We start from the raw sequence: 6,174 nt of genomic DNA, 5'->3' as shown, positions 1-6,174 counted from the left end.
AGCTTTGTCCTCTGGCACAACACAGAGCTAACTGCTTTTCAGTTCTTGGTAGGCAGCCACAATATTTTGTATAGGCCAAATGACATAGCTTTCATGGATAGCCCTTTCAGTCACTAACTCCCCTCAATGTTTGTCATGTCCTGAGTCCAAGCTGGCTGGAAGTCCCCACTTTTTCTTCTTTTATTCCTTTCTGAGGCTCACCACCATCGGAGGTGTGGTCTGATGCCATATAAGTAGTGAGAACCTCAGTAGGTAATGGGCACCATTCCCAGCCCCGGCCTTCTATAGAACTTTTGAACATCCTCAGAGGACTTTCCCTTCCTTGAGGCACAATGATCTATTCTCTCCAAAGAGTATCCTGACATCAGAGTATCTCGTAAGCACCAGGCATTATTCAGGACCTGTGTGTCGAACATTCAGCCACTGCTCCAAAATGAATGTGTGCACACATGGGTGCATGCTAGCTAACACACACGGGTATGCATATTAATAAGGCAAGCAATGATGTCTGTCTCTCTGTTTGCCAAGTAGTGAGGTGGACAGTCAGTCTCACCAAGGAGGCTCCTCCCAAACTAGAACACTATGGTAGGGCCATGATGGATGAACTACAATACGACTCTCTTTTTCCTTCCCACTCCCATACCCCAACTCTGCAGGCAGGATAGAGTCAAGAAGCAGCTGCTTCTGAAGTCATAGAGACAGTAGTAGCAAGCAGAAAAGGGAGGAGGCTGCTGCAGTGTGACATTCTGTTGCTGTCCACCTTCCTGGGCACACAATAGGCAGCTCGCAGGAAGCAGGGCACAGAAAGAGGCATTGAGGGTAGGAGACAGGACTTTCCCTTCCTTGAGGCACAATTATCTATTCTTTCCAAAGTACTCATAAGAACTATGGAAGGGCTATCTAGTCATCACCCAGTTCCCTCAGCAATCCCTCTCCACAATGGTCGCTCCTCTCATGGGTTTCTAGACATTTCCACTTATGGAAAAGAGCAGATGGCCCAGACTGGAGGCCTGAGATCGCTAGGTCTGCAGGAAGGGAGAGAAATGAAACCACTGGAGGAATCTAAGTGGGACCAATTCGTAAGGCAGAAGGGACACATGGAGACAGCCTAAGGGTGAGGGAATGACCTAGTGGGTCCCTGGGATGACTTAGAGTGAAAAGAGGCTGAGTTTGGCACTGTCAGGGCCTCCTTTCTGAGAAGTGACTAGATGTTGATCTGTCTCCTGAACTGTATTGCTCAGAGTTCTCCTTCAAACTCCTTTAATACAGCGAAATCATAGAACCTCTCAGCCTCTTCTGCTTAAGTGGAAGAAGACAAGAAAAAACAAACAGAACCAAAGGCACCCTGCAAGAAATTCAGGATGCAGAGACAGACAGATAGACACAGACAGACAGAGGCAGAGGTACAGAGACACAGAGACACAGAGACACAGAGACACAGAGGGGGTACACAGAATCTTCTAGAATCTAAAAGACTAGTAAATAAAGCTCATTGAGATGCCTACATTCTTCCCCATGGCTGTCCTGCAGAGCCAGCCAAGATAGCCCCTGGTTAGAAATTAACATCACATAGGACATTTAATTAAAAACGAGCTGCCCCCTCCACTCTCCAGTGAGTGAGTGGTGTTTGGAACAGAGCTGACAGCCTCACAAATGAAGGAGTGGTGGGGACCTCTCCCCCTACAATAGTCCACCTGCAAATGGGAGGAGGCACAGGGGAAGCATAAAGCCAATTTCTTCCTGTAAAAAAAAATGAGAGGAGGTAAAAAACCATTTACTGCATATTAGGACCATTTGTATGTTTCGCTAGGATGGTCATGTCACTAAATGAAGCCTGAGAAATCCATCATGGGCAGAGCCTGACAGTGGCTAGGTCAGGGAAAGGAAGCAGGGCAGGGTGCTGGGTAAGGAAGGAGAAAGAACAGGGACAGATGCTGATGCTATGGAGACCCACATCCCCATATCTTCCCAGGTCACTCCATCCCCCAGAAAGGAATCCCTACCACCTGTGTTGTCTTCTTAGGAAAAAGATGAAACCTTGGGGGGGGCCAGTCTCAGTTGTTTGCTTTTCCTGGGGATGAACAGATCTGTGTAGGTTGATGTCTATATGTAGGGGAGGGTTGGCTCAAGTTAAGATGAAGCCTGTATTGGGCAGAGAGAAAGTGGGGCGAACACAGAGTTCTGATAAGAGAAGAGAGGAGAAGAAGAAGAGAAGATGGAGGCAGAGGACGACGACCCAGATCTGTGCGGCCTTAAAAGGCCACAGGTAGCTATGACTATTTCTTAAAGGATGGGTTTTTATAGGTCAGTGTGTCTTATTTAGGTGGGTGGTTTACATCATTATTCAATTGGCTCTGAGTTTATCGTGTGGACATATTGTTGATTGAGAATTTAACATATAAATCTGATTGCTAAATTATAAGTTTTTTGAGTCTTGATTTTGACAGGTTGCTGGGAGTGTGGGCAGAGTTCGTGGCAGGGAGCTGGCTGGGAGAAGGTGGCCACAGAATGCAGCTAGTTGGGGTGGAGAGACCACCAGGGACAGAGAATAGCTGGGGGTAGCATGACATGGTGCCCTAGAACCGGCCACCGCTGAGATGAATGTACCCACTAATGCCATGTGGCCGGATGGTGTCAGCTATTGAGGGTATTTTTAAATAATTATTACAACAGATCTGTTACTCAACTTAGCCATGGACTTTCAGTGAAGGATTTCAATCCTGGGACCCACAGGTAACAGTTGTCCGTCACTAATCAAGTTCTTTCTCATTTGCCCTTGGAGCCTCCACCCAGCCTGTCTTGTATCTGGAGCAAGGTTACCAGAAGACACTATGACATCGGGGCTATTAGGGGCAGGATTGACAGTTGGGAGGGAAGTGTGCAAATGTCATCTAAGTGGATGCTATTAATCAGAGCCTTGCTAATGAATGCCAGAGCTACTCCCTACTTCCCCTCCTCCTATCCCCCAACCTCCTATCCCCAGATATGCCAGTTTGAACTTTGCTTGCCTCCTTCCCTTGCCTCTGTACAGAGAGAAGGCCTCCATAGTGTCTGGCCCTCCCTTGCTGGTTAGCCTCATGCTGTGTGACTGCATGGGTGAGGGACTTATCTTTAGTCTCAGATGCCCAAGAACCAAGCCCTAAAGTCCCACCAGAGTCCCTCGCTACCTAGACAAGAAAGCTGAGGCTCAGCACTAGAATCCTGTTTCCCAGATTTCCAAACCCAGCCCCATACCTGCTGTTGCTTTGGAACGCACAAGGGTGCCACAAAATCACTCGTCGTCATATGCCCCTTAGATACTGTCTTAGTTAAGCAGCTAACCCACATGCAGGTGGCCGAGGGACTCACAAGACTCTTCAGTCTCAAGTCAGATTCAGATACTAACCTATCACATGTCAGTCTGAAGCAGTCAATGAGCTCTGAGTATTTGTTATAAAGCATATTCTAATCATAGCCTCCTTCCCCACTGACTCATTATTTTTCACTTTTCATATTACATGGCCCCTTGGTAGCACCAAATGGAGGGATAAGGATGCAAACTGTGAGAAGTAATATAGTGTAAACCATTCCTAGTGCCTCAAGGTGAGGGGTAGGAGCATCTTAGGTTATACAGGGGCTGGACGGATTGACAAGATGGCTTTCTGGATCCAATCATCAAAAGCAGCCATGAGGTCCATGAAGGACGAGATGAATAGCACTGTCGATGGAGGTCTTTGGCCAGATTGGAGATGCTGTATGGCTGCCAATTGGACTGTGGTGATGGGGATTCTGTTACGAGTTCATCTGAGGATAAACTCAACCCTGCATCACACAGAATCCAGCCTTCCAGGTGAAGAAAGCAGATGCCAGAGGTGAATCATGCTCCCTGTTGGGCAGTGAAGATGTTGTATGTCCAGATCCTGTCCCATGGAGGGAGAGTGAAGCAAGGGCCTGAATCCGAGAGTGGTCCCCAGTGGGAGTAATTGGGTGATTCCGCTGGTCTGCTCTCAGGGACCTAGCAGCAGCTTGAACCATCTCCTGCCTCTGCCAAGGGTACCAGGCGAGTGCTGAGCATAAAAGGGTCCCGCAGCCACCCCAGATCTCACTCTGATTGCCAGATGTCATATCTCTCTCCCATCTCTCCTGTCTCTCTCCCACTCCTCTCTCGTGTCTCTCTTCATCTCTCATTCTGTCTCTGCCTCCTTGTTCCTCCTCTCCTTGTCTGGCTGCCTCTCTCTCCCTCATGGCCCCCTTCCAAGACTGCCTTTGCTCTCCCTTCCCCCAATAAACCTCTCACACTAGATCTGTTACATGGTATAATTTCTCAGCAGTATACCTCGGCACAGCCCACCGAAAGGTACCATCCCTTGCCACAATTTATCCTATCACACAGCTTATCAAAATAACGCTCAAAATGATAGTCATGCCTGAGAGACAACCTGGGGAATGGGACATAGTTTCTGCCACCAGGTGCTGGCTTCTCATGTCTGTTTTGTTGTTTCCTACATACGTGGTGACCTTCAACAGGCTCCATATCCTCTTAGTTTATACTTTTGTAGAGTGAAGAGTAAAAGTATCCATCATATAAGGCTGCCTGGGGAGTAAATGATTCATGCTTGTAAATTCTGGCAGGGCTTGGTCAATGCTAGAGTGAGATAAATAATTCTGATATAATGGTCAAACAAGAGGCAGAAATGTTCTCCAAGCAGGCATTTCTCTGTAGGTGAACTCAGGAGGGATTGAAGGGTCATCTACCACACACATACACAGGGACATACTGTGTTTATGTCCTGTGGTTTCCCCATCTCTCTGCAGGTATCTCCATGCATCTGCCACCTAGGAAATAAATGCTTGTGGCAAGCATCTTACTTTCTTATTCAATTTCAAGATAAAATTAGGGATGTATTCTTTAGGGGATAAATGTTAGCCTCTCCCCTCCCAGTACAAGAAACTCCCTAGAGAAAACCCATTTAAATCCAGTATTTAAAGGCACATTAATGCTTTTCTGACAAAGTATTAAAAACAATAAATAAGTTGCCAAATAAGATGGTGAATTCATAGGACTGTGTGCTATTTGAGTGACAGTTGAATACCTCATGAGAAAAAGAAGTGACAGGTGACATGTCACCAATGACATGGCCTCGATTGCACAGGATCCAAGGGGGCTCCTGCTAGAAGCAGGGCAAAGCAGAAAGGATGGGGGTGGGACAGATAATCTGTCTGATGCAGAATATTCATCTGCCCAATGCTGCAGTTATGTATCTAGGGGACAGGAGCAAGGTCAGGGCAGGGACTAGGTCAAAGTCGTTTCTGCCTAGTATCAGTGAACCAGAGACTATGCTAATGAGAACCTTGCTGCTAAGGTACACCTTTTGAGAATGGCTGCATCTACACCAGGTAGACATTGAGGCTACTGCCTAGGCTGATACGTGGGGATTTCAGAAATGGAATTTGATCTAAGAAGGGAACTAGACAAGGGACCAAGGGATTGGGGCTCAGGAAAAGACTACCTCCTGCTGTGAAGTGCACAAGGAAAGAGTCTGGACCCAGGAAGCAGGAGGGAAGATCACAGAAAGGGGATCAGTAAAGAAACGACCACCTGTAGTCTCCAGGGAACTACATCTATCCAAACTGTCAGCAGGATGATGTCAACCCCCACCCCCCCCACCACTGAAAAAGACAACAGCTCTTCATCTACTCCTCTGGCTGAACTCTAGGCAACTTTTCAATGGAACAAGAACTAGAGGGAATAGAGACTTGTTGATTGAAAACTTCCAGGACCTGTTCTGGACATGGGGGTTGGGGGTTGGTTTCCAAAGCACACAGCCCAGAACAGTGGAAAACAAATTCTGCTGTAGCACTACAGTATGGGACATAATAAGCTTATCCCTTGATTCATAAATCACACCTATAGAAATTGTATTAAAATGTCTCATGAGCACAAAACTGCCCATGGGCTTGGTAGAAATGAGAACATAATGATTTGTGCAGGACTCTCTCACTATTACCTATGCACCCTCAACTCCATGTTTAATAGAATGTTTGTTTCTTTTGCAAAGATCAGGGATTAAACTGAGGACCCCATGCATGTTGACCAAGCCCCTCCTACTGAACTACATCCCCCAGTGGTGGCCTTCACTATCACACACTGCTTTTGTGTTTCAATTCTATGGTAATTACATATACTACATGTGT

Source organism: Rattus norvegicus, chromosome 4 (assembly GCF_036323735.1).
Source record: "Rattus norvegicus strain BN/NHsdMcwi chromosome 4, GRCr8, whole genome shotgun sequence".
Lineage (NCBI taxonomy): Eukaryota > Metazoa > Chordata > Mammalia > Rodentia > Muridae > Rattus > Rattus norvegicus.
This window is presented reverse-complemented; position numbering follows the sequence as displayed.